Source organism: Palaemon carinicauda, chromosome 29 (assembly GCF_036898095.1).
Source record: "Palaemon carinicauda isolate YSFRI2023 chromosome 29, ASM3689809v2, whole genome shotgun sequence".
Taxonomy (NCBI): domain Eukaryota; kingdom Metazoa; phylum Arthropoda; class Malacostraca; order Decapoda; family Palaemonidae; genus Palaemon; species Palaemon carinicauda.
In genome coordinates this window covers 70912655-70920154 of record NC_090753.1, presented here as the reverse complement: position 1 = coordinate 70920154, position 7500 = coordinate 70912655, and positions in this window count along the sequence as shown.

Here is a 7500-nt window from a genome sequence, read left to right as displayed (position 1 = left end):
TGTGCGTGTGTGTACGTATGTGTACGTGTGTGCGTACTACTACTATCGTTTATTTATTTCCTTATTTTCTTTTCCTCGCTGGGCTATTTTTTCCTGTTGGAGCCCCTGGGCTTACAGCATCCTGATTTTCTAGCTACTGTTGTAACTTAATTAATTACTTCTTATATCGTTTATTTATTTCCTTATTTTCTTTTCCTCATTGGGCTATTTTTCCCTGTTGGAGCCCCTGGGCTTCTAGCATCCTGATTTCCCAGCTACTGTTGTAACTTAGTTAATTACTTCTTATATCGTTTATTTATTTCCTTATTTTCTTTTCCTCACTGGGCTATTTTTCCCTGTTGGAGCCCTTGGGCTTATAGCACTGTTGTAACTTAGTTAATTACTTCTTATATCGTTTATTTATTTCCATATTTTCTTTTCCTCACTGGGCTATTTTTCCCTGTTGGAGCCCTCAGGCTAATAGCATCTTGCTTTCCCAACTAGGGTTGTAGCTTAGCTAATAATAATAATAATAATAATAATAATAATAATAATAATAATAACTACGTAAAGAAAATGCGACTTTTTCCGTTGAAAAATAAAAATTATATTACAGGTGACAATCTGTGTGTGTTTGTGTGTGTGTGTGAGTTTACTACTATCTGATACCGCTTAAACTTAACATTTAATGCTATATTGTCATTTGAATAATCAAAATTTTGCTATAGTTACATAAAATCATATTACAGATGGAGAAGAAAAAAAAAAAAAAAAAAAAAAAAAAAAAAACTGTAGGAGTATACTACTATTTGCAACGGAGAAAACTAAACTTGATGCTATATAACCATTGTAAGAATCAAAATTTTGCTGAGGTTACATAAAAATATATTACAAGAGATTATGTACAATTATGTATATTATTACATATTAGATATTTATACACTTACATTTAAGTTTCAGCAATGGTATCTATCTATACATTAACCTACTTCGAGATATTTCAAATAGGGTAACACTATGATATTTATATCAAGTTATATACGCTGCTAAAAAAAACCGTAATCTTAATCGGGAATTCTCCGTAAAAACATACTGTTCTCAACCGTATCTCAGTAAAATACAGGCGACCGTAATTTAATCTTACTTTGTTATTATCTTTTACGGGTTGCTGACCGTAATATCGCTCTTTTACGTCAATATATCCGTTTTTAAAACAGTAAAAATCCTGCAATAAATATTGCAACACTTTTATATTATTTTATTTTTTTTAACAGTTTAATAATTCAATTGCAAATCTTCAATAGGTCATGTATTGATTGCGTTAAATTTCACAACCTTTAAATTTTGCAAATCAATAATTATATCTTAATTCTGTTTTCGCATATACATAGCATATATTGATCTCCTATGAAATATCTTTCGACTACCTAAGTACAAAATTTGTAGTTACTTTAATCATATGGAAGTTATCAAAATCAAATCTAGTGTTTTTTTTATTTACAAAGAAAATTGCCCTATGCAGTTATCATAAGCATACAAATATTACTCTTTTACACATTAACGCACTGTTACAAATATATATATATATATATATATATATATATATATATATATATATATATATATATATAATATATATATATATATTATAAAATATATATACATTATAAACAAACTCATTAGAGTGCATGGTTGCAGGACATAAAGGAAAAGGTTCTTATAGCTACTGGGAATATAATTAATCCTTCAACAAAGAAATAAAAGCTGTATGGTGGTTATATGTATGTATGTATGTGTATATATATATGATATGTATATGTATATATATATATATATATATATATATATATATATATATATATATATATATATTCATATATATACATCATATATATATACATACATACATATATATATATATATATATATATATATATATATATATATATATATATATATATATATGTATATGTATATATATATATATATATATATATACTATATATATATATATATATATATGTATATACATGTATATGTATGTGTGTGTATAAACACACACACCCATCAAAACCTATACATACATGATCATAAACTTAAACAATCTGGCCACAGTGGAGTACCTACCCCATCGTTCTTCGCTTCAAGAGAATATGGAAAAATTGGTGGTGCTCTGAGCCACTAAAAAAAAAGGAACCCAGGGTAAAATCCTACCCCCAGGGGGGGGGAGACCCCCGGGGGTGAGGGGTGAGGGGGGATTTTTCAAATTCCTGACGCTACAAGTAATGCTTTGCTTAAGCTCCTTATTCTCCAATATTGGAAAATTTCTTAAATACGAACAAGCCTTATTATGAGAGAGCTCTTCTCTCTCTCTCTCTCTCTCTCTCTCTCTCTTCTCTTCTTCTTCTTATTCTTTTTCTTCTTCAATATATATATATATATATATATATATATATATATATATATATATATATATATATATATATATATATATATATATATATATATATATATATAAAATGATGACAATACTACAATCAACACGACCAAAATAAATGGGGCATGTCAATTATACCTATTTTAATCACCAAACCAATGTCTTTTACTGCCTATAAAAAGAGCAATTGGATCTACCAAAGTTCTTTTCTTATCGCATTATATTTTCTCATGTCTCTTCCCCTCGGCACTAAAAGTCTCATTCTCATTGGCAGATGTAGCACGCTAGAGTCTGACCAATCGGAAGTAATAAAACATGTTTAATTATTAAAGTAATTCACGTGGAATGAATTCGTGCTTCTTTGATTCCTCAAGTAAACCTTTTCAGAAAAGCTATTCTTACTTATATACTTAAGTCAATACCTGGCCCAGAACCTACTTAAAAATGTGGGTTCCAACACAGATGGAAGCAAGACTAGGAAGAGACTAGCCATAGTCTAGCAACCGACCAGCAACAGACTAGCAATAGAATAGGAATATCACTAGCAATAAGTACGAATGAAGGCTATAACAGTTACTGAATGGTATAAGTCCAGGACCTTCTTAGCTAGTCAGTGTGGAACAGACTAGCAACATACTAGTAATAGACTAGCAATATAATAGCAATAGACTAGCAACAGACCAGCAACAGACTAGCAACAGAATAGCAAACACTAGCAACAAGTACGAATGAAGGCTATAACAGTTACTGAATGGTGTAACCCAGGACCTTCCTAGCTGGTCAGTGTTGTACAGACTAGCAACATACGTGCAATAGACTAGCAATAGACTAGCAATAACCTAGCAATAGACTAGCAATAGACTAGCAATAGACTAGCAATAGAATAGCAATAGACTAGCAATAACCTAGCAATAGACTAGCAATAACCTAGCAATAGACTAGTAATAGACTAGCAATAACCTAGCAATAGACTAGCAATAGACTAGAAATAACCTAGCAATAGACTAGCAATAACCTAGCAATAGACTAGCAACAGACTAGCAACAAGTACGAATGAAGGCTATAACAGTTACTAAATGGTGTAACCCAGGACATTCCTAGCTGGTCAGTGTGAAACAGACTAGCAATTGACTAGCAACAGACTAGCCACAAGTACGAATGAAGGCTATAACATTTATTGAATAGAGTAACCCAGGACCTTCCTAGCTGGTCAGTGTGGAACAGACTAGCAATTGACTAGCAACAGACTAGCCACAAGTACGAATGAAGGCTATAACATTTATTGAATAGAGTAACCCAGGACCTTCCTAGCTGGTCAGTGTGGAACAGACTAGCAATTGACTAGCAACAGACTAGCCACAAGTACGAATGAAGGCTATAACATTTATTGAATAGAGTAACCCAGGACCTTCCTAGCTGGTCAGTGTGGAACAGACTAGCAATTGACTAGCAACAGACTAGCCACAAGTACGAATGAAGGCTATAACATTTATTGAATAGAATAACCCAGAACATTCCCAGCTGGTCAGTGTGGAACACACTAGCAATTGACTAGCAACAGACTAGCCACAAGTACGAATGAAGGCTATAACATTTATTGAATAGACTAACCCAGGACCTTCCTAGCTGGTCAGTGTGGAACAGACTAGCAACAGACTAGCCACAAGTACGAATGAAGGCTATAACAGTTACTGAATGGTGTAACCAAGGACCTTCCTAGCTGGTCAGTGTGGAACACACTAGCAATAGACTAGCAACAGACTAGCCACAAGTACGACTGAAGGCTATAACATTTATTGAATAGAGTAACCCAGGACCTTCCTAGCTGGTCAGTGTGGAACACACTAGCAATTGACTAGCAACAGACTAGCCACAAGTACGATTGAAGGCTATAACATTGAATAGAGTAACCCAGGACCTTCCTAGCTGGTCAGTGTGGAACAGACTAGCAATAGACTAGCAACAGACTAGCCACAAGTACGAATGAAGGCTATAACATTTATTGAATAGAGTAACCCAGGACCTTCCTAGCTGGTCAGTGTGGAACAGACTAGCAATAGACTAGCAACAGACTAGCCACAAGTACGACTGAAGGCTATAACATTTATTGAATAGAGTAACCCAGGACCTTCCTAGCTGGTCAGTGTGGAACACACTAGCAATTGACTAGCAACAGACTAGCCACAAGTACGATTGAAGGCTATAACAGTTACTGAATGGTGTAACCCAAGGACCTTCCTAGCTGGTCAGTGTGGAACACACTAGCAATTGACTAGCAACAGACTAGCCACAAGTACGATTGAAGGCTATAACAGTTCCTAAATAGTGTAACCCAGAACATTCCCAGCTGGTCAGCATGGGGACAAATAATAACCAATTCCGTTGATGATTCAATTAAATTTGAATTTTATCCAAATATTTGATGTACACTAACTAGATGAACTTGCCTGTTGATTTGCTTAAAAGGTTTATGGGGCAGTCAAAGGAAGATCCTAATCTCAAATTATTGCGCATCCCAAATGCTTTAATAATTTTTACAGCAGCCAACGAAATATATTATTTCGAAATAAGATATTTATTTTGGATAATCTACATATAAAGAATGAACCAAAGAACAAAAAAAAAAAAAAAAAAAAAAAAAAAAAAAAAAACAGCATCTCCTAAATTACAGTCTTCGTGTAGAGTTTTTTAATCCTTAATCTTCCTCATATTATTCTCATTCTTCAACACAGCTCGTAATATTTACTATTACTATACTTCCGTTAAAGATCTCTTCACATAATAATGCAATGAAGTTATGTCAAATCAAAATAAACAAGTCAACACTTTCTAAAAACATTTCAAAAGACCAATAAATAAGGTATTACAGAAGTAAAAATTCAAATTCAACGAGGAGAGGGAGACCAAAGCGAAGGTGGATGGACTGTATCAAGGATGACCTTCGATCAAAGGGATTAACCGGTGATGAGGTGTGGGACAGAGGTAGATGGAGAACGCTGGCCAGAAACATCGACCCCACATAGAAGTGGGAAAAGATGTAGACAAAGAAGAATAAGAAGAAAAAAAAAGAAGACAGAAGTAAAAATTAAAATCAAATCATAAATAAATAAAGAAAATTTAATTCATATCTAAAATCCCCTATTTCTCATCTCATTATGACTATATAATACAAGTATATGGATTGTCAATCAGTACTTAAAAACAAATGTACATTTCATTAATCTTTTTAAAGTCTAAACTTAATCACTTTTCAATTATCCAAAATGTTTCAAAATATAACCAGTCTAAAACATTTAAAAAGATGAATGATGAAAATTGACTAATTTAGACTAACTTTACTCTCTCTCTCTCTCTCTCTCTCTCTCTCCTCTCTCTCCTCTCTCTCTCTCCTCTCTCTCTCTCTCTCTCTCTCTCTCTCTCTCTCTGGCCTTAACTGTGCATGCAAAAATCTACAATAAGTAATTCAAGTAACTAGTGTTTGATAATAATTTGGGGCATGGACAGCCTCTCTCTCTCTCTCTCTCCTCTCTCTCTCTCTCTCTCTCTCTCTCTCTCTCTCTCTCTCTCTCTCTCTCTGGCCTTAACTGCGCATGCAAAATTTACAATAAGTAATTTAAGTAACTAGTGTTTGATAATAACTTGGGGAATGGACAGCGTCTCTCTCTCTCTCTCTCTCTCTCTCTCTCTCTCTCTCTCTCTCTCTCTCTCTCTCTCTCTCTGGCCTTAACTGTGCATGCAAAATTTACAATAAGTAATTCAAGTAACTAGTGTTTGATAATAATTTGGGGAATGGACAGCCCTCTCTCTCTCTCTCTCTCTCTCTCTCTCTCTCTCTCTCTCTCTCTCTCTCTCTCTCTCTCTCTCTCTCTCCTCTCTCTCTCTCTCTCTCTGCATGCAAAATCTACAATAAGTAATTTAAGTAACTAGTGTTTGATAATAATTTGGGGAATGGACAGCCTCTCTCCCCCCCCCCCCTCTCTCTCTCTCTCTCTCTCTCTCTCTCTCTCCTCTCTCCTCTCTCTCTCTCTCTCTCTCTCTCTCTCTCTCCTTCCTTCCTTCCTTTCAAGGCGGTGTAATGCCAGGTCATGGCTTCTAGACTGGACCCTGTAGCTTTTTGGACGCTCTGTCCATTAGTGGCTTATAGCTTTTCTCTTCCGGGACTACTGCCTACAGAAGAAAGATTTCTTTCAAGAATTTCGCTTTATACTCTTTCTTCCTAGCTCGCCTTCTCGTTTTTGGAATCATATATATTATATAGTGTATATATATTATATATATATATGTATATATATATATATATATATATATTATATATATATATATAATATACATATGTATATACATACAAATATATATATACATATATATATACATATACATATATACATATATATATATATATATATATATATTATATATATATATATAAATATATATATATATACATCATCAGAAAAATAAGTATTCCTTTTTCAAATAAAAAGGTAATTTAAAAATTTAAACCTAAATTAAATACTGATATGAGTAACCCTTTGACGCCCAATTCCTTCCTCATAATTAAAGAAGAAACTATGATTATTCTGGAACTTTATTCTGGAACTTTTTTTTCTACGATTGAAAATTGTCCGGGAAAATTTCGGGTATTTGATCATGAAAAAAAAAAAGTCTCCAGAATGTTTAGGATAACCAGGTTATTCAATGAGGTTACTATCCAATAAGGATACTGTGGACACGAGCATGGAATGATAATGAAACAATCTCCAATAGATTTAGTAGATTTCAAAATAAAGCCCTCAGAAGGATAATAGGATTTGAATGGCAGGGCAGGATTAAGAAATGAAACTAGTAGATTTGAGAACAAAGCCCTCAGAAGGATAATAGGATTTGAATGGCAGGGCAGGATTAGAAATGAAACTAGTAGATTTGAGAACAAAGCCCTCAGAAGGATAATAGGATTTGAATGGCAGGGCAGGATTAGAAATGAAACTAGTAGATTTGAGAACAAAGCCCTCAGAAGGATAATAGGATTTGAATGGCAGGGCAGGATTAGAAATGAAACTAGTAGATTTGAGAACAAAGCCCTC